The sequence below is a fragment of the Ictidomys tridecemlineatus genome, chromosome 12 (assembly GCF_052094955.1).
Source record: "Ictidomys tridecemlineatus isolate mIctTri1 chromosome 12, mIctTri1.hap1, whole genome shotgun sequence".
NCBI classification, from domain to species: Eukaryota; Metazoa; Chordata; class Mammalia; order Rodentia; family Sciuridae; genus Ictidomys; species Ictidomys tridecemlineatus.
In genome coordinates, this window is record NC_135488.1 from 61,073,665 (window position 1) to 61,094,596 (window position 20,932).

At 38.8% G+C, this 20,932-nt stretch overlaps 1 protein-coding gene and 1 pseudogene across 1 annotated transcript in view; one reads left to right on the forward strand and one right to left on the reverse strand.

The window, feature by feature from the left end:
* LOC110597832 (uncharacterized) overlaps positions 1–19,607 on the forward strand; it is a 74,184-nt gene extending 54,577 nt beyond the window's left edge. Inside the window, exon 12 of the mRNA XM_078027903.1 lies at positions 57–19,607. The gene's annotated coding sequence lies outside the window, so the exon portion shown is untranslated. The remainder of the gene's footprint in view (positions 1–56) is intronic.
* LOC101972071 (centromere protein I pseudogene) lies at positions 3,545–6,758 on the reverse strand (annotated as a pseudogene).
* Positions 19,608–20,932: the final 1,325 nt, after the last annotated feature.

Consider the following 20,932-nt stretch of genomic DNA (forward strand, 5'->3'; position numbering starts at 1 on the left):
ATAAGATTCAAATCTATTTCCCTCCCACATTGCATCTCATGTTGTTCTTATTACAGAGATCTGGAAAGATAAGTGAAAGGCAGATCTTCCATGTGGCCCAGACAGGACCATGCACCTTCCTTGCCTGCAGTACAGCTCCAGTTTCTTTTACACAGTTTGCATACACAAAACAGAGGTGGATTCTTACTTTGGGGATGAAATCCTTTCTGGCAACATGAAGAAATCTCCTCTAGTCCATGGTCAGTTAATTTAAAGAATCCAGTTCAAAAATAAGAAAACACAGGTTCAGAGGCAAGCAAAGTTTTTGTTCCCCAGCCTAACATACACACACGACCGAGCATGCACTCTCACACACAGTAGAACAGAGGTCATAAGCTTCTATGATATGCTAGCTTCCAAGTCTCTTTTCTGGTAATTGAATCATAATTAGGGAATGACTTATCACTGCTACCACACTGGATTTTCCTGGGAAAACTCATGGTAAATAACAGGTTTTGGAGTGAAAAGTACCACTCTGATATAATGAGTTTGATTTTGAACTTTTTTATGTCTGGGTGGTGCCAGAGATGGTACCCAGGGTCTCATGCATGCTATGCAAGTACTATACAACTGAGCTCCACCTGCTCAGCATGAATTTTAAATTATTTTTTTTTAAAGATTTATTTTTTAATTGTAGTTGGACACAATACCTTTATTTTATTTATTTATTTTTATGTGGTTCTGAGGATCGAACCCAGGGCTTTGCACATGCTAGGCAAGTCTCTACCGCTGAGCCACAACCCTAGCCCTGAATTTGAAATTCTTTAATACACTATTGAACTCTTGGAATGCCTCTCACACTTCAAGTCAAAACTCTTTTTTTTTTTTTTTTTTTTTTTGGTACTGGGGATTGAATCCAGGAGTGCTTTACCACTGAGCTCCATCCCCAACCCTTTCCATTTTTTTATTTTGAGATAGGGTCTCACTAAGTTGCTGTGGATCAGTCTTCCTATCTCAGCCTCCAGTTGCTGGGATTACAGGCATGTAATACTGTGTCTGGCTCTTCTGAACTTTTCATAGAAAAGCAATAAAACTATTGCTTCTATATCTTTTAAAATAAGCATCATAGGTTTATCAGAATATGGGGCTTGCAAGAAGCCTTTTAGAAAACAGCAAATCAGCACCATGATCCTTATATTTTTTAAAGAAGAAGTCTCAATTATAGAGATGTTTTGCTCTGATATTTTCTTTGCTACTGCCTCCCTATAACACCCAGAACCAAGTCCTGTATACTCACTCCTGAAACTTGGGGAGCAGACAATAACTGTTGACTCTAGCAGCGTCATCTGGTAGGAAAATTAAGTGTGTAGGTCGACATTGGATAGAAAGGTGGTCTGTGTGCGATGAGTCTGAGAAGAGAAAACAAGCCAGAGAACCTGTTCTTCCTTCATTATGCCTCATCTCTATCTCAGAATTCACCTAGTTGTTCAGGTAAAAAAAAAAAAAAAGATCTAGGAGTCATTCTTTACTCTTCTCTTTCTTCCTCCTAATATCCAAGCCATCAGTAAATGCTAACTTCTCTACCTTTAAAATAGAGACTGAATCCAACATGTAACCACTTTTCTATTATCTGTGAGACTAGCCTAATACTTTTTCCTGGAATATGATAATAACCTAGCTGGTCTCTCTACTCTTTCTTCAGTTATCTTCAGTCTTACCTTCACACTATAGCTTCATATTTCACACAGGTAAGCCAAATTGTGCCATTCTTCTTCTCAATCTCACTAATGGCCTCTATTTACATCTCCATACCAGGATAAATGGACCTTTCATAAACTAATCTTTGTCTTTCTCCCCCTAGTTCTTACCATTGTTTTCTATTAGTCATTATGCTGTATCCTCACCAGCCTCTGCTCTTCCTTAAACATGCCACATAAATTAATATTTTAGGGCCTTTTCACTTGCCTTTATCTCTGTGGAGAATGTTCCTTCTTAGACAAATGACTCATATGCTTATGAGATTCTCTGTCCTCCACATTCTGACCCTAATCCCTGCTTTTTCTTCTTAGCACTTGATAGTATATATTGCTTATATTGTTATTGCCTGTCTTCTTCAATGTATTGTAAACTCCATAAAAGCAGGTACTTTTGTATGGGATATAGGTGTATAACCAGCACATCGAAGAATACCTGGCACATAGTAAGGAACTCAATACATATTAATTCAATCCACGAATGGATGAATGATATTTCTACTATCCAATAATAATAGTTGTTGTTTTAGTGTGTTCAAGAAAAAGAACAATAAGGATGTGCCCTTAAGACAAAGATAAATTCAGGTTCATTTCTCTCAAATGATGCAAATTCAATGAAGCAAAAAAAATATGCTTTTTTTTTAAAGAGAGAGTGAGAGAGGAGAGAGAGAGAGAGGGAGAGAGAATTTTTAATATTTATTTCTTAGTTCTCAGCGGACACCACATCTTTGTTGGTATGTGGTGCTGAGGATCGAACCCGGGCCGCACGCATGCCAGATGAGCACGCTACTGCCTGAGCCACATTCCCAGCCCAAAAATATGCTTTTTTAAAAATACTTTCTTAGATGTTAATGATCTTTATTTATTTATTTATTTATTTGCTGTGCTAAGAATAGAACCCCAGTGCTAGAACATGATAATAACCTAATTGGTCTCTCTACTTTTTCTTCAATTCTCTTCAGTCCTACCTTCACACTATAGCTTCATATTTCATGCTGACAAGTGCTCTAACACTGAGATATAACCCCAATTCTGCAAAATTGATATTTTCAACAAGATAGGTGAGCTAATATGAAATTCATGAAAAGCTTCTGAATTACTTTTGAAAGTAAAGTTGCAGTTAGTTTATTTAGGCCTGAAAATTTTAAAAGTAGATATATACATACACATATACACACAAATAAAATAGGTTCATGAACCCCATCAGTATAAACAGAAATGTCTTCATTATCCCCCCATCCTCTTTCTTTCTTCCCTAAACAAATTCCTACCACTGAAGGCCCAAGAGGCCATCAGCTCCTCAGGGCTCTTAGAGTCATATGTGTTGTATGTTATTAATTTGGTACTGCTGATCTTGTTCACACAAGAAAAACATGGCATATCCACGGAGGTTTCATGGAGGTAGTATTCTGCATGAGGATGTCTGTGGATTAACTACCACTATATATTTCTGCTCTCTTCTGTCCGTGCACCTTATAGCTTAAAAAATGTGGAAAATCCCACCACAAAGCAGATGTCTCTCTTCATGTATAATTTGGTGGAAGGCAGAGCATGGTGAAGAGGTCAGTTTACACCAATAAACTAAAAACCTCAGTCATGAAATATAGTTAGCCACACCAAGACCCTCCTAAGCCATGGACAGGTCATGCTGAGTACTCCTTGAAGATGTCAGTCTGTTAGTGAAATGAATAGTGAAACACAAGTTGAGCCACTTGGCCTCTCTGGAATCAGGAAGGATTTTAATCTGGCATGTTCAGTATGTCAATATTCATGAAACATTTATCATGGTGGTAATGCTCTCTGATAAGGGATCATGGCACAGAAGAATCATGAATATTACTTCCTATAAAGACTTTCAAGCCAAGTAACCCTTCTGAGAATAAATGCTGTTAATACCACTTCCATTTCTTCCCCCAAAGAGAGCTCCTGTTTATTGTACTTTCTTCTGTACTTTCCTGCACCAGAAAAGGAAGCAGCAAAGCTTAATAGAGAAGGGCAATAGACTCAATTTAAACTATTGTAGTACTGTACTACTAGAGGTTTCTCTAGGATTTGGAGGTCAATATATGTTCCTTTCTCAAAGGGTTTGTATGTGCACAGGCAGCCAACCATGGTTGTCAAGTAATGATAAAATTGTTCATAGATAGATCTTGCTGCTGAAAAGGGAGTCTGATTTTGCCTTTTGTACCAACTCAGTTTTCTTTGCAGCTGTCAAACTTTCACGATATCTGTGCATAATATATCAGAGCTGGTTCAGTATACTGGTATCCAGCTTGAGGAGTGCAGAGTCGAAGATCCCAGGAGGAAATAGTACCACTAAAGATGGTCATAATTTACATATGTGTCACATACCTTCTCATAGAAATCCCAAATGAAGTGCATCAAGAAAGTACTGCTATTCTCCAATGACATTGCAGTATTGTCAGCCATCCTACATAGTGAATCAGTTTAGACACAGATGAATCCACCCAAGGCTGTCTCTAGAAGACTGCTTGTCACAGGTTTCATTCAAATGTCCACAGAAGCCACAGTAGCCAGTTTTGCAGGGGCTCTTTCAGACTGTGGAGAACACTGCACTTGAAAGAAATGGTTGATGTAATGAAGAGATATGCTAGATGGTCAAAAGGAAGAGGCTTCACGTCTGAGAAACTACTAAAAAGAATGCATCTCAGGAGCAGAAGGAATTGTGACCAACAACAGAGGCCATCCCAGAGAGGAAGGCTGTTATATAGGAACAAAGCCCTTCCTGTAGAAAGCAGTGTGCCCTGATGATAGTGTCCAGGAAGTTTGGAAAGTCTTATCTTCATGTTCATAAATTTTTCATTTTTATACCAAATACATTCTTCTTGTAATGTATCTCAACCAGAGATAGAGCCCTAGTAAAATCAACTCATCTCTGACACAGTTACTATAGGGAAGTAGCAGAGAGTTGTTCACACTGAGCCCATCTGAGCAGGCACCTCACATCAATGGGTGTTTTGTAAGCGTTCAGGGAAGTTCTGAAGCTGTTCTAATGGGAAGGATCCACTGTGACTGAGATAATCAGAAAGACTCATCTCTTTTTTTCTACATTCTTTGTGTAGCTATCAGAATTTAGCACAGGTAAAACTGAGTGAGAATTCCATTGTCTTTGTAGAGGACAGACTAGCTGGACCTAACAGCAGTTTTAGAGGTTCTGGAAAAGGTTGTTGATTTCTTAGTAAAAGCAATCATGTATGGAAGAACTGTATCCAAAGGAGAGAAAAAGAATAAATAAAGTATATACAATCAGTGCAAAGAAAGAAACAAGCAATGTTAATAACACAAAGGTAGAAGAGGTGAGGAATCCTCAGAGAGCCCAGATTTGCTTACATGAATCCAGCCCAGTGTGGTGAGACCTTGCTGATTCTGTATGAGAAAAAGTTCTATGTTCTCCGTGTTGCAATAATCATACTCAGTGATTTCCTTGGGGATGATAATGTAGGGTATGGTAAATTCATTTCTAATCTGTCAAAGGAGAAAACAGCTTGTCACAATTCTGGGGCACTCCTGCGACCCCACACAGTGGAAAGTCAAACATCTGCACAAGCAAAGGCCCTTCCCACCACAGCCTGAGTCTCTTTTGTGTTCCCTGAATCCCTCACAACCTTTGCTGCTAATGTGCATTTCTGGGGGGGTCTGTGAAGCCAGAGATGCTAAGACCACCCCAGGGCCCCCTCTGATGCACAGCGTGGGTAACTGCCACAGCCCTGTTGCAGTGCCTCATGGTTCTTGAAAAGCTCCAGGTAGAGTACCATTCTCTTCCTTTGCTCATGTCTAAATTGGATTCCCTCCACTGTTAAGTCCTTCTCATTAATACTCAGGTCAAGTCTGTTCCACTTCCTTCATGGATTCATTCAGCAGTTATTAATGGGTTCTTTTAAGTGCCTCCATTCAGTGATAGTTTCCTTCTTCAAAATTCCTAGTGCTTGTATGTTTCATACTATCAGAATGCTATTTATCATTTATTGTATATCTCCCATCTCTCCACAGTGATTGGACAATTTTTGGACATATATTCTGTGCCTTACATATATTATATATTACTAGGGCCTACCAAAAGTAGGTTCTCTGAACTTGATGGTATAGGCTACTAAATTTAGCGTTTGGTATTAATCAGTTCAATTCAAGGACTCTGAAAAGTAACCAAATACAGAATCAAAAGATCCAAAGTGACTACACTATATTGTCCATGGTTTCTTCTGTGAAGGATTTGGTGCAAAGAAAAACTGACCCTGGTTATCTTCTCTGAGTGTCCCAGGAAGTCAAGGAAAAAGAAACAGAGTCAGTTCAGGAAAGAGTTAGTTATTTTTGTTTATTTATCTATCTATTTATTTATTTACCAGTTTTCCACAGAGAATTCTATGTTTCTACTCCTTGATCAGTGTTGGCACTAGATACCGGAGAACTATGGACATGGCTTCCTGGGCGCCAGTACACGGCACATTCCATGGAGAAGGGGAAAGTCTGAGACCATGAGGCTAGCAATGTGATAGCAATGCTAAGTCCCTAGAGTTCCTACTTTGGACAGCATCTCTGAATACAAAGTTTAAGTCCTGAGTAAATTAAGGAAAAATTAAACTCTCAGTACCATGGTAAGTTTTGAAGTGTCTCCCTAGGAGACCAAAGTAAAATGAGGGAAATAAATTTATAATGTGGTTGGGTAGGGGGACTGATCTGCCAAAGCAGTAAAAAGTAGCCTCCATAAGTGTGCTCCTGGAGGTCTCCTAAATGTGTGGTGGATGGCCATTATGGTGTCCTGCATTCTCATCTTACAGACACTGAGATTGGGAGTGCTGAACAAGGATAGTGGTTAATATCTCAGGACTTAAATTCTAGGGATCTGTGGGCCCACAGCTACCAGCTGCAAACTGCACCCTCCTTTCGAATGGTGATCTTATTCCTTCCCCTTCTTGCTGTTTGTACTCACCTTGAAAATTTGTTTCTGTGATAGAATGAGTGGACACAGAGTAGTAGATCCCATAGGTAGCGACTGATGGTGGACATTTGTGAGCTGAAGTTCTTTCAGCGATGTCAACATTTCTGTTGAGGGGCAGCAGCACTACTTCCTGCATATGGCACAGAGCCATTTGATTGCATGCAGGGACCAATGTTCTCCAGAGAGCAGAGTCCCCAGAATGTTTTGATCATAGTAGTAGACCTGGCTTCCTTCTTGGTGGGGTAGTGAGAAGCTATGTCCAGGCTATGTCACCTGGACAAGCCTAGCAGATAGTGGTGGATACCCAGGGACCATGACATTGGCTTCAGAAGTTTTGTCATACTGGAATGTCATAGACAGGGAAGAATCTGCTGTGTTCTGGTCAGTGACAGTCAGATTAAAGTCCCCATGTGAAATTGAGCTCTTTTCAGCACTTCCTGTTATATCCCACTCAAAAATACTTTAATAGAAGGCAGATGCTGTGGGGATCTGGTTCTGACCAGTAACCCCAGACATCAAGGCTGTGCTAGAATGTTGATAAAGGTAGGCACTGTCCATGAGTGCTGAAAAGAGGTGCCACAGGTTGAGGGCAATAACCATGCTGAAGTGGCAGCTGGAGCAGAGGTTCTGGAGAAGTTGCAGGCACTTCCTGTCAGGGAAGCTGCATTGGTTGCCACGGGAAGAGAGAGCTGCAGAGAATCAGCAGTTCTGTGTAAAGAAGAAGTTTTGGAAATTTTCTGTATAAAGAAAGAGGATGATGAAAGCAATTCATGAGACTGTCAGACTCTTGAACAGTACCATCTTAATGTTGTGGTAGTCAGGAAACCTCTAATACCAATAAGCATTTAGATACCCTACATCAAACCATTTAGAATGGCTGCAAGTGTTGGAGCACTTTGATACTCTTCTGAAGAGAAGCAAATTGGCCTCAGAAAACTCAAGTGATCTGCCTTACACATTATTTTCTAATAGCTTCCTTTTCCCTGCCATATCTTTCCTTTGAGCCTGTACTAACATTGACTTATGATTATGCCCTAGAACTGAAGCATTTTAGAACTTAGAGAACATCTAATGTTATCCATTTGCAAGTGAGTAAACTGAGGTTTAGAGAAGTAAAATTCATTTGTTCAATATCAGCACCAGGTTATAGAAACCTGGTCCCTTGCCAGGACTCTGTGCTGCAGACAAAGACCTTAAGTCAGGAGAACAGAATTTTATTTTTTCTGTTTCATAGAAAACAGTACTGGCATCACCACTATTACCTTCAGAGTCTCATTTTGCTTGTGCAGTTCACATGCTACTTTCTAGAGTTCACTTGTACCATCCAGACGGTAATTTAAAAGATCATTCTTCACCCTATTCAAGCCTGGCTTCTTAACCTTCATCAAAATGACTACCTGAGAATATGTTTCTCAAGAAATGCTTCTTGGAAGAAAAACCTTTAAACTTTTTGAGCTTCAGGTACTAATCTGTAAGGTGGTTAAAATAATACAATAATACTAACAGTGATAATTCATCCATGAATAAAAGTTACATATTATATAAAATTCATAGGGAGGAAGATATAGTAAGTTCTGGAAAGATAGAAAGGAAAAAGTGAAAAACAACATAGAACAAAAAAGTATATAGATATTAATGAACATTTGGATATGTAGCAAATATCAAAGCATAGCAAATTAACTAACAAATTAAGCTGTTATCATGCATGCAATATTATGAAAGTGAATTTCTACTGAATTTTAGTGAATACTATTAACCAAAATACTGCCCACAACTGAAGGTAATTTAAAATGAATTTCTAACCAGTACATATAAACGAGAAGCTATGTCAACAAAAAGTGTGTAATAAGCAGCAAAATTAAGTAAAGATGAACATATAGGTAGCCACAATTTATGTAGATAAATATTTCCAAAAAAGGCAGGACAGTGGCATACACCTTTAATCTCTGCTACTCAGGAGACTGAGGCAGGAGGATTGCAAGTTTGAGAATGACCTTGAAAATTTAGAAAATTTAAATTTAAAAAGATTTTTTTAAATGAGACAACCTCCTTTATTCCTATCAGATTAGTTTTTATAAAATTGAGGCATCTCTGTTAAATTTCAGAACCTTTTATTTAATCCAAAGACTAAAAGTTTCAATTTACAGTATAGAAAGATTAGTACAAGGTCAATGAAGAATAAATGGTATGTTTTTCTCAGCAAAAAAGAGGTGGCCCATGCAGAACATCACACTGATGACATGAAGAAGCACAGAATGGAAAGAATATAAAACCCAGAAAATCAGTTTCTACTGTTGCTTTTGCCAAAACCAACCCTGTGAATTTTCTAGTCTTCATGCTATTCCAGGAGTTCTTTTTAAATAAACATTATCGGATGATTGAATTAAAATTGAAGCTCCTCAAGAATTGAGATTGTGCCTGTTACTTACTTCCTGTTGTTTACATAATAAGGACACTCTTTATCAATATAAAATTTAAAAAGGGCTGGAGATGTAGCTCAGTGGTAAAGTGTCCCTGGAACTAAAAACAATAAAAATAAAAATACAATAATAAAAAATAAAACTATGCCATGTGCAAAAAACAAAGCAAAAATTCACTGTGAAGCTGATAATGGTGGGGTGGGCCTCTGATCTCAGCACTCAGGAGACTGAAACAGGGGGATTGCTGAAGCCAAGGATTCATACCCACCCTGGGCAATTTAGCAAGATCCTATCACAGAAACAAAACAAAATGTGCTGGGGATATAGCTTGTGGTAGCATGCTTCCCTAGCATGTATGAGACCCTGCTTTCAATCCCCAGCACTGGAAAGAAAAAAAAAAGGAAGGACAAAAGAGAGAGGGAGGGAGGGAGGGAGGAAGGAAGGAAGGAAGAAAATTTTTACAATGTAGAGAACAAAGAAGAAGTGGAAAGTATTTCATTACTATGCTGGTTCATCTTCCTCTAAATATTACCTACACCAAGTAAAAGCATTAATCCCAGTAGGTAGATATTTCAATGAATATAAAAATACTTTTGATAAAAATTTCAGTTATAGAAAAGCAGGAAAAACACTTTAAAATATTATGAAAGTCATATTTACCTTCAAAACCTATTTTAATAATTTTTTTTGAAAGAGAGAGAGAATTTTTTAATATTTATTTTTCAGTTTTCGGTGGGCACAACATCTTTATTTCATTTTAATGTGGTGCTGAGGATCGAACCCAGTGCCCCGCGCATGCCAGGTGAGCATGTTACCACTTGAGCCACATTTCCAGCCCTATAATAATCTTTAACAGGAAAATCTTGTTGCTGAGGTCTGAGAAAGCCATCAACATTAGAATAAAATAGTACAATTGAAACAAACTTTAAAAAAAAATTTTAGTTGTAGTTGGACACGATAACTTTATTTTATTTATTTTTATTCCTCAGATGGAACCCAGCGTCCCACACATGCTAGGTGAGTGCTCTACCGCTGAATCACAATCCCAACCCAAAACAAACATTTTTAATGTTTATTGGTGATGTGGATTAAACTTAGAGCTTCCAGCATGCTAAGCATATACTCTGCCACTGAGCTATACCTGCAGCACAAAACAATTCTTTGAAATGTAGAAAAACCCAAAAGGCTTTACAAAATTATTTCAGATAAATGTGGAATCAGAGATGTGGAGCTTGACTTTTTATTCTTATGCAGTTCTTTCTTTTGGTTCTTAGGTTCTAAACCATTAATAACTATATAATAACTATTTATATTTACTCTGTTTTAGAAGAACTGTAAAGACAAAAAACAGCTTCTGCTTGAAAAATAACTATCAAATAAAGGAATATGTCCTTCTGATGCAGATTAGGACACATCATTTTTTTTAAGTGTAGTTTTTTTCTATGTAGTTTAAAAATCAGAATAAAATAGGACATGGAAAGTGCTATTTCCCCAGCCCTCTCTCTAACCACTTTCATTAGCATGTTTATAGGAAGAATCATTTCTAAAACATACTTCTAAAGTATGAATGTTACCATGGTCAAAGTTATCTGTGTTCAAAGAGGCCATAGAAAAACCCCAAACAACCAAATTTGACTTTTCTAATAAACTGCTTTCCCCAGTGATACCCTAATTCTAGCCTTGGTTTTCTTGGTAACTGTCTGTTAATTTAAACATTCTCTAAACCAGCCTCATTTTTTCCAGCACTGGAAAGATTTCACTCTATGCTCTCTGTCTCAATTTAAAATCTTTGATTCTCTTCCATGTTCCATTCTAACCAACCATTTTTTTCTTGAGATCATATCCACGCTCTTCAACTGTTTTATATTCACACTTCTTTTCCATATTGTTATATTTTCTGCCATACCAAGTTCCTGTGGTCCTGTACTTAAACAGTTACAAACTTATTTTCCCTAAATATCTGCCTCCTTACAGTCCTCTCCCACCACTCTCCTCTCCCTCTATTTCTTCTTTTTACTTGTTTAAACAGAAAGCTCCAAAATATGTGAATGTCCCTTTTTTTGAACAGCACTAAAAAAATACTGGAGTGGAAATCGTAGAGGGAGATTATTATAGAGAAAACCTCTTGGTACATAGTGCTTGTTTTATACCCTGCCTTGGATTTCTCTCTTTCTGTTGAAACAAACACCCCCCCCCCAAAAAAAAAAAGACTCAATATTAGAAAAGAAAGGGACCAGAGCATTGGCAGTGTGTTATCCTCATGTAGAAGATGAGGAAACAGATTTTGTGAGAGAGTAAAAGATGGTCCAGTCCCATACCTAGTACATGTCAAAGTCAAAAGTGAAATTAGGTGTCCAGATTTCTAGTTTTATCCTTTCCCTTATTATTTTAAGCTCTTTTGACTCCATTAGTAAATTTAGGAAGGTAAAAATCTAATGAAACGCTTTAAAGAGTTTCTTTCCTTACCTGAAATGGTCAGAGAAGAGGTCACATCAATTGCAGATACAAAGGATGAGGAGACCACCCCAGAGGATGTATGGGTAGCTGAGGCTAGAGAATGCCTGTTTTCCAGTATGGAGTTCACTGGTCACTGTTTACTGTCCACTGGCCAGTCTGATGACTGGTTACTGGTCACTTGCGATGATCCAAACTTGTTTACGGCTGCATGGAAATCCTAAGATTCTAGCAGGTGGCAGTAGGTTTGGTTGGAGAACGTCACAAAACTGGAGTTTAAAGGCATGAGGCAGCCAGTAGGGAGGTCAGATTCCCAACCAGAAGGTGGAATTAGGTGGAGAAAGTGACAGGAGAGTTGTAGTAGCACCAAAATGGCCCAGTTCTGGGAAGGTAAAATCCTGCAAATGGAGATGATAGGCCAACCTTCTCCAGGCTCTTGTGTTAGGGATATCATCTCAGTGTTCCTTATTAATATTCTTTAAAAATTAAATATGTTATATTTCACATTATAATAGGTAATTGTGTGTAATAATTATATATTACATGTACAGTTAGTATCCCAGGGTATGGAAGAGAAAGCCATCTAGGTTGAGCAATTATAGTTGTTCTGGAACCATAGAAGTTGATCTGATTAGTGAACTTACTTTAGCTAATATATATATATTAGCAAAACCCTGTCTCAAAATTTAAAAAAAAAGACTGGGGATATGACTCAATGAGAAAATATCCCTTGTATAAATTTTCACGAACCAAAAAACCAAAAAGAATGAATTTATCAACATAAAATGAGACCAAAGTATGTTGACTTGTTTCTGACAAAAAAAATATGAAAAAATCATGTTAACCTGTTTTATTTACCCTTACTTTCCTTATATTCTACTAATGTTGTCTTGTAAGTATTCTCCTGGCCTTACCCCCAGGAATGACAGACAAAGAAAGTGAGAAGCCCAAGATTCTCACTGTTGGCTGTTGGCAAGGGGGAGGATTCACTTACATAAGAAAAGATAAAGGATCCTCAGTGCCTCTCACATATGAAAGAGGCTGATGGCAGAATGTCTACGTGACACGAGGAGCTATTTGCAGAAATTTGTGGGTGAAAGAATTTGACCAAAGTCCAAAAGAGGAAAAATTTACAGTCATCTGGGGCTTCCATTTCTCTAGTATTTGATTCTATTGTTCAGAGTCCATGTTTCAAAGAATCGGTTCACAGAAAAGAAGATCCTGTTTCTGGAGGTCAAAAGAAAGTAATATCCATGAGTATAAGAATGCAGAATCAAGGCTTGTCCACGAAACAATGTCTACAATGAAACTAAAGAGAACCTTGAACCATATTATTCCCTAGAGGTTAAACTCAAGGAAGTTCATCCTACTCTTAAGTTATGAAAGAGCTCTTTAGGGCTGGGGTTGTGGCTCAGTGTACAGCATTCACCTAGCATGTGTGAGGCACTGGGTTTGATCTTCAGCAGCATATACAAATAAATTAATACAATAAAGGTATTGCATCCATCGATGTCTTAAAAAATTAAAAAGAGTTTTTTAACTGTGGGGACAAGTGCATGGAGTACTGCATACATGACATACGTTAAGGGTGTCTGAGTGGCAGGCCACTTCCCTCATGCTAGGCATGTGAGCAGCAGGCCGCATACGCAGTAGGCACAGCCCTGGGCGTGAGGCCATGTGTTGTAGTCCATGTGCTTGCTCCACAGCCCACTTCTCGATTGGTCACTACAAAGACAGCAGACATTGCATTGGTGGCTGCCTGTAATCTACTTAACTACTGCCTGAGTATATATACATGGTAACTAAACAATAAAATTAGACCTGCTTCCTGCTTGGTCTCCAGAGATCTTGATTAGTGACTCTGCAGCAACACTCCTCTATCCTGTTCTGTAGACCTCCTTGCAAGATGAGAGAGAGAGCCCACACTGCTGGCACCCGAATAGGGACGTGAGGTAAGCCTATAAGACAAGGTGTGGCCCCTCACAAAGTGGTGAGGAAAGGGAAATGGGGAACCTACTGAGTTCCAAAGACTCACAGCTGCAAGTGCTGCACACTCTCTTAGATACTACAGGTTTAGCCCTAAAAAAGAGAAGCCCAGAGGTTCTGGGACATGGTAATTGATACCAGCCCATGGATAAGTGCTGCTGATGTTTTTGATCCTAGGATATGGGACAAGATAATGGCAAATGTGTGACAAGTTGAAGTGAGATGGGTGTACTTTACCACTACATTTTTTTCCTATTGTATCATCCATTCAGCAAAGTTTAGGGGGCTCTGCTATAGATCCTTATCATATAATTATGGGTGTCATCCAAGATACTCGACTAGTCCTGACTGACATTCCTCTCAGAGACACAGACCTTTACACTGATGGCAGCAGTTATGTCCAGGATGGAATAAGGTATGTGGGAGCAGCAGTAGTTTTAGGCCAAAAAGAAGTTATTTGGGCACAGGCTTTGCCCAGGGGCTCATCAGCCCAAAAAATAGAAATCATTGCCATAATGCAGGCATTGAGATGGGCAGAAGGAAAATGGGTGAACATTCACGCCAATAGCCACTATGCCTTTGCTACAGCACATGTGCATGGACAGATACATAAACTTCAGATGGTAAGACCATCAAAAACAAACAATAAATTCTTCAATTACTGTAGGCTATCTATTGCCAGATAAATTGGCTATTATCCACTGGCCTAAACACTGCAAAGATGATAGTCCTCAGACCCAGGGTAACAACTTGGCAATCAAACTGCCAGGGGAATAGTCCTTAGGGAGCCAAGATATCAAGCTATCCTAGAACTCTCCAATTATCCAAAACTTCCAGTTAAAATTGAGGAGGAGACTCCTTCATACACTACAGAAGAGATATAATTCTCGATGGGGGCCCAACAAAACTGTCATGGCTGGTGGACCCTCCCAGATAGAAAAATCTGCATACCTAAGCTATTAGGGAGAAAATGGTTAACTGATCTTCATCAAGCAATGCATTTATCCCCCAAGAAGATGTCAGAATTAATCTCATCCTATGTTTGGCTTTTGAGACATCAAGAAATGCTTCAAGATATCTCAAATTGTTGCATGAAATGTGCTCTGGTAAATGCTAAAAGGAACCAACTTCCACAAAAAAACAGGAGTCAAGGTACTGTATCTGGTGAATTTGGGGAATTAGACTTTACTGAAATTAAACCTGGATTATATGGATATAAATACTTGTTAGTCTTTGTTGAAACTGTCTCAGGCTGGGTAAGAAGCTTTACAACCCAGATGCAAATGGCACAAATAGTAGTTAAAAAAAACTAGTAACTAAGATTGTTCCTAGATTTGGCCTCCCTCTAACTTTGGGGTATGACAATGGCCCAACTTTCATGGCCAAATTATCTCAATTGATTTCAAAGGCCCTTAAAATAAACTGGAAATTATGCTGTAAGTACCACCCTCAAAGCTCAGGGAAGGTAGAAAGGATGAATAGAACACTGAAGGAAACACTGACTAAATTAATCTTTGAGACTGGTGGTAACTGGATTGATCTTCTGCCTTCTGCCCTATTAAGGGCCCATTTACACTCCCTATCAGGAGAAATTCACCCCTTATGGGCGGCCACCACCTATGGTTCCCAGAATATACCAAGATCTGCTGGGAGACATTCCAATCTCAGAGGCACTCAAAGGGTTACAACTAATCACGGATAAGATCTTTCCTCAGGTCCAGGCTGCTCAACCCATCGGACACTGATTGCCTGATCATTCATTTCAATGCAACGATGTTGTGCTGATGTAACGTTTGAAAACTAACAGCCTCAAACCCAGGTGGAAGGGTCCTTACATCATGATTCTCTGCACTCCCATTTCCTTCAAAGTTGCTAATATTCCTGCATAGATTCATCATTCACATCTTAAGAGGGCACCTACAGAACCCACTGGAGGAGAATCTAGCAGCCAAAGGTGGAAAGTGACTGAGCATGGACCCTTTAAAATTAAAATTTCCAAGGTTTAATATTTTGTTACTAATTTCTTATTGTTTTTCTTTATTACTATAAACATTATGCTAATGATTTTTACCTGTTGGAATATATATGTATCCTTGGGTTTTAGCTATGCTAGCCCCAACAAACCTTGCACCCCTTCTGTAGCCCAGGCAGATTCCCACTAATATTAAATTGTACTTACTCCTGTCAAGATCCAATAATTGGCCCTATCAGATGATAAAAGAAAACCAAGAAATTTTCAGTCAGTTATTCACGGAGGGACCATGGAAAAATCTTACAGACCAGTCTCAAGGGGATAATATAAATTTTGGAATATATAAATAATCAGCTCACCCTCAAAATTCAGGAAAATATTCTTATATTAAGCTTAAAAAGGGGGCTCTGGTGGATACTGTCTATTCAAGTGCTATTTTAAATGTGGATATTTCTATGAGCCCCCTAAATTCTATAAATAATCAAAACTTTGGGTTATAATTGGCTGTTGACACTATGAACAAAAGTTCCTTCTGCATACAAGAAGGAAGCTCAGTCCATCAATTGTTAGCTAGTAATCTCATAGGCCTGTCTGTAAAATATGATGACTATGTTAAAGTCACTAGTGATAGGGCTACACAGCAAGACTGGCCTGTGTCCCATGCAGAGTCAACCTTGCCAGCTTCACTGATTATCCAAAATCATTGTTTATGTATAGATTTCACCCTTTCCCTACCCCCACCAAATTGTTCTATTGAACAAAATATCTCCCTACCCCTTTCTATCACGCGGCCTGCGCAGTGGTTTCATTAATGAGGTTCTAGGCATAAAGTTAGAAGAGATCGAAATAAAAACACAGACTCAATTACCTTATTTCTATTGCTAGGTCCGAGACAGCTCCCCTCTGGTTCCCTCCTCCAACCGCCCAGCAGGGCAGCAGGGATTACTCAGGGCTAGCAGGAGAGACAGAGTGAGCATTCTGGGGATCAGCCTTTTTTTGGGGAACAAGAGAATCAGGGGAGAATTCCATCCAATGAAGGTTGAGGGGGGGCTGCACTCCAAGGTCAGGGTCAGTGATTGGGTCCCTGGGGTCAGTGGTCAGGCACACCCCCACACGGATGGGCTCTCTCATCAGGAAAGGGTCAGGAAAACTTCGACTTTTGCCAAAGTGCCTTAACGGGAGTCACTCAATCACATGTTAGAATGGTTTCCCACACCCCTTGGCAAATGACTTCCTACAGGATAGGTTTTTGTCTGTAATAAGATGGCTTTGCCTACCAATTTCTCTGGGATCTGCCCTATTGGATGGATCTTTCCCTTACTGCCATCTCTGGCATTTTCCCACCAAGCTACCCAAAGTCTGTTCTACAATTGCAATGACAATTTAATCCTCCTGGACCCACTGGATATCACAATTGCAGCAGCTTTCTTTTTGCCAGTCCTGGGTCTAGTGGTAGGAATACAAAGAGAAATCACTAAATTAGCCTGTAGTTTTAGCAAAACAGCTAACCTTTCGACAAGTCTTAGCAGAAATTAATCAAGAGATGAAAGAACTCCAAACCTCAGTATATTACAAAATAGAGCAGCTATTGACTTTCTTTTACTGAGACATCATTTGGGCTGTCAACAATTCTCAGGCATGAGCTGTTTTAATATTACAGATTATTCTAATGTTATCCAACAACAGATAGATGAAATAAGAAAGGAGATCAACAAAATTCAAATGGATAACTCTTGGCCTGGCTTGGGAAACTGGTTTCCATGGTTAAGTTCTCTTTCAGGTCCTATAATTTGTATCCTTCTCCTATTAGTTATTGTCCCATGCATTATTAACTATGTGCTCAGGTTTATTGGGTTACAACTTGATTCTATTATGTACCACTGACAGTATTAACATATATGATTGACATTACTGATTGCTCCCTATCAAAGATATGAAAGAGATACATAAGACAAGGGAGGAATGATAAACCCAGCCTAATTCCCTCTTAAGATCAGGAACCATCTTGTAAAAAGTTATAAAAGATTCATTTCTGTTTTCTGTAAAATATTAGAATGTCTATATGGCCTGGCTGTATTTTGATGTTTTAAACTTTCTTGGAATGCCTGCCCATGCCTTGAACTCACCCATGCCTGGTTTTCCCTGGCCATATAACAACTCTGTCTGAAACCCTAATGGGAACTCATAAATTCTGAAGTTGGGATCTAAATTAAGTCCCTAAGAGCTGAACAATTTAGACCATTAACCTACTACCTGCCTTTATATTATGCTTGTCAAAACCCTGTTTTCTTTCTTTTTTTACTTTTGAGAGAGAGAGAGAGAGAATTTTATATATATATATATATATATATATATTAGTTTTTGGTGGACATGACATCTTTATTTTTATGTGGTGCTGAGAATCATACCCAGTGCCCAGCACATGCCAGGCCAGCCCTCTACTGCTTGAGCCACATCCCCAGCTCAAAAACCCTATTTTCTGTAAGTTCTCAAGACACCCACCTTTTGCAACTTTTTGTGCTATAAAACTGCACTCCTATAGAGCTGGAGTACTGTCTTCTAACCCATGGATTTGGGGGGAGACAGTCCTGGCTAGTCAAAAATTAAAGCTTGATTTAATCTGATTTAAAATTGGAGTCAGTGGTCTTTTCTTTATGTCGTGGTTTAACAACAGGTAGTCTCTTAGAAAAGATCTTGGCTGGGCAATTTAAAGGTTCCTATATACTGGTCATGGTTTTGGGTCCTCTCTGGTTGCCTCTCTGTTTCTTGACAACCTTTTAAAAAAATTAAGTTGTAGATGGACACTATATTATTTTTTAACGTGGTGCTGAGGATCAAATCCCATGTCTCACATGTGCTGAGCAAGTGTTCTACCATTGAGCTACAACCCTAGCCCCTCTCTCTGCTTCTTTTTGATACAATCCTACAATTTGGAGTTTACCTGTCAGAGATAAAGTGTGTTGAAGAAAAGACAACCTATATGTCTGTCTAAGATAATGGTTGACTATAATGATCTGGCTTTTAAATATTTTTGTAGATTATTGTACAATATTGGAGTTGATCTGTCAAAAGTAAAGTGGAGGCCTCTCTATCCCCTCTATAGAGAGAGGGTTTCTATCTCTTTGCTTTGACAAATAAACTTTCTTGTGGATCTCTTTTTTAAAAAAAAGGGAAAAGTGGAAGAAATTTGTATATGCAGGTTTGTCTCTTTTGGAGCTCTGGTTTTGGTGATACTCATCTGTTTTTTTGTTTTTGTTTTTGTTCTTGTTCTTTGTCTCTTACTGGCCCTTTAAGACATGGGACATGCTGTGTCCATCTTAACCCGTAGTCTCATGAGCAGAGTCTTGGCTGAAAAGGCCACCTATAGGTATAAGCCTGTCCAAGATAAAGAGGGTTTACTGTAACACAACCTGGCCTTTGAAGTGGGTCTGTCAGGTGTAAAGTATATAAAAGAGATTCTGTATGTACAGACATTTTTGCAGTTGCATGATAAGGGATCTGAACAGTCAGGAACCAATTTGAAAGTGCCAAAAGACACTGCCTCTGGTGTGCAAGGATAGCAGGATACCAGATTAAAGAATTTAAAAGATGTAAATCTTTTAAACCCAGTGCTGGCACTCCCAGTGTGATGAGAGAGAAGTCTTGACTATAGTGACTCCATTTGTTTAATAACTCCATTTTGTAAAGCAAACATGCCAACTAGAAAGGTCAGGACTGAGGCAAGTTGTTTTCCCTCAACTTGAGGGTTGTGGAAACCCTCAAGAACACAGAGCTATCTAACCACAATCTCCTGTTTCTGTAACTAGGGGTAAGTGGGCTCTGTTTCTGTAACTGGGGTAACTGGGCTTATTTTGATTGGCTAAGCCTCCTGCCACCTGACTGCAATCTCCCGCTTCTGTAACTTGCTTGCTTGCATTGGCTAAACCCCTAACATCCCTTTGTGGTTTTTTGGCTTAAATATGTATACTTAAATATAGTATAAGAAAAGGCACAAACTGGAGGAGGTGCATCACTCTGACCATCTTGCTTTTAGAGAGTACAGTGTCCGCCGCTGGCCAGCAATAAAGACTTAATTAGAATGGCAATGTGTGGCCTGAGAGTTATTGGAGGGTCTCGATATCCATGTAGCACCAGCACTGTTTCTCAGCCTGGCCCCAATCAGCCACCAATCATTTCACTAGCCCTAAATTGTGGGGAGGGTGGAATCCCCCAAAAGTTGCCTGGGCTGTAGAAAAATGGCCAAAGAGAACCTAACATCTGCCCTGCCTTCCAGACCCTTTTGTCCTTGTGGGTGTGGAGGCTGCTGGCCACATGGGATGTGGCAATAGGTTCCAGCACTGTTGGTTTATAACCTGAGGACAGGAATATTCTCCCCTTTTAAGATCTGACAGGAGACCCCATTTGGTCAGGAGATATTCATCCCTGGGGCAAAGCAATTCTTTTCTGTAATAGTATCCCATCAAACTAAATGCCTGGAGGAGACTCACAGAATAAACAAATGTACCCAGGGAAAAAAAAGAAACTAAGGCCAACCCATAATTTATAGGCAGCCTCTGCAAAAGGATCTTCAAGGAAGCCTAAAGAAAAGGATGCAAAGGGCCTCCTCCATTGCATATCAATATGCCTAGTATAAGAAACGGCACAAAGGAGACTCTGGGTACAATTGACAGTGAGAAACTCACTTAAAGATGATGACATTGTGATAATGATTATGAAGACAGGTCAGGCTCAAAAATATCCTGTACTCAACTCTTGAATGCAGTCTGGGATAAAAAAAAGATTAAGGCATAGGTTTTTTGTTTGTTTGTTTATATGCTGGATTGTTTAACCATCTCCTGGGATGAAATCTGTTTTGTAAATTAAATGCACAGATAATATTTACATAAAGTCTATTTCAGAATATTAATTTAAGAAAGGGTCCAAAACTAGAAAAGATTAAAAAAAGTTATAGGTATGGAAGTATGCTTGTATGGAAAAGTAGAAGGAAAAGAAATGTTTCTGGATGAGAAAGTATTTTGTCTGGTAAATGAATATTCTTATGCTAAAGTCTAAGATGAAAGAGGACAAAACTTAGGTGTAAAGAAGTTTTGAATGTTTAAGTTGCAGAAGGTTTGTGGAAAGTAAATCTCAAAAAGTTTGTGTTTGTGATTAAATTGGCTATGATTAGTACAGTCAAAGTTATTTGAACTGTAATGGACAGATGAAGCCAAGTCTAAAACATTGATCTGCTCTTATCAAGATAATTTTCTTTTTTATTACTTGAGGAAACTAAGTTTTAAAATCTTAAATTATTACTTTGTAAAAAGGTAAATAAACAACTGTTATTTAGGCTATAACAATATAGTTGACACCCTAAATATATGCAATTAGGTATACGTATGCATCTGAGAACTACATCTCTCTAAGCCTT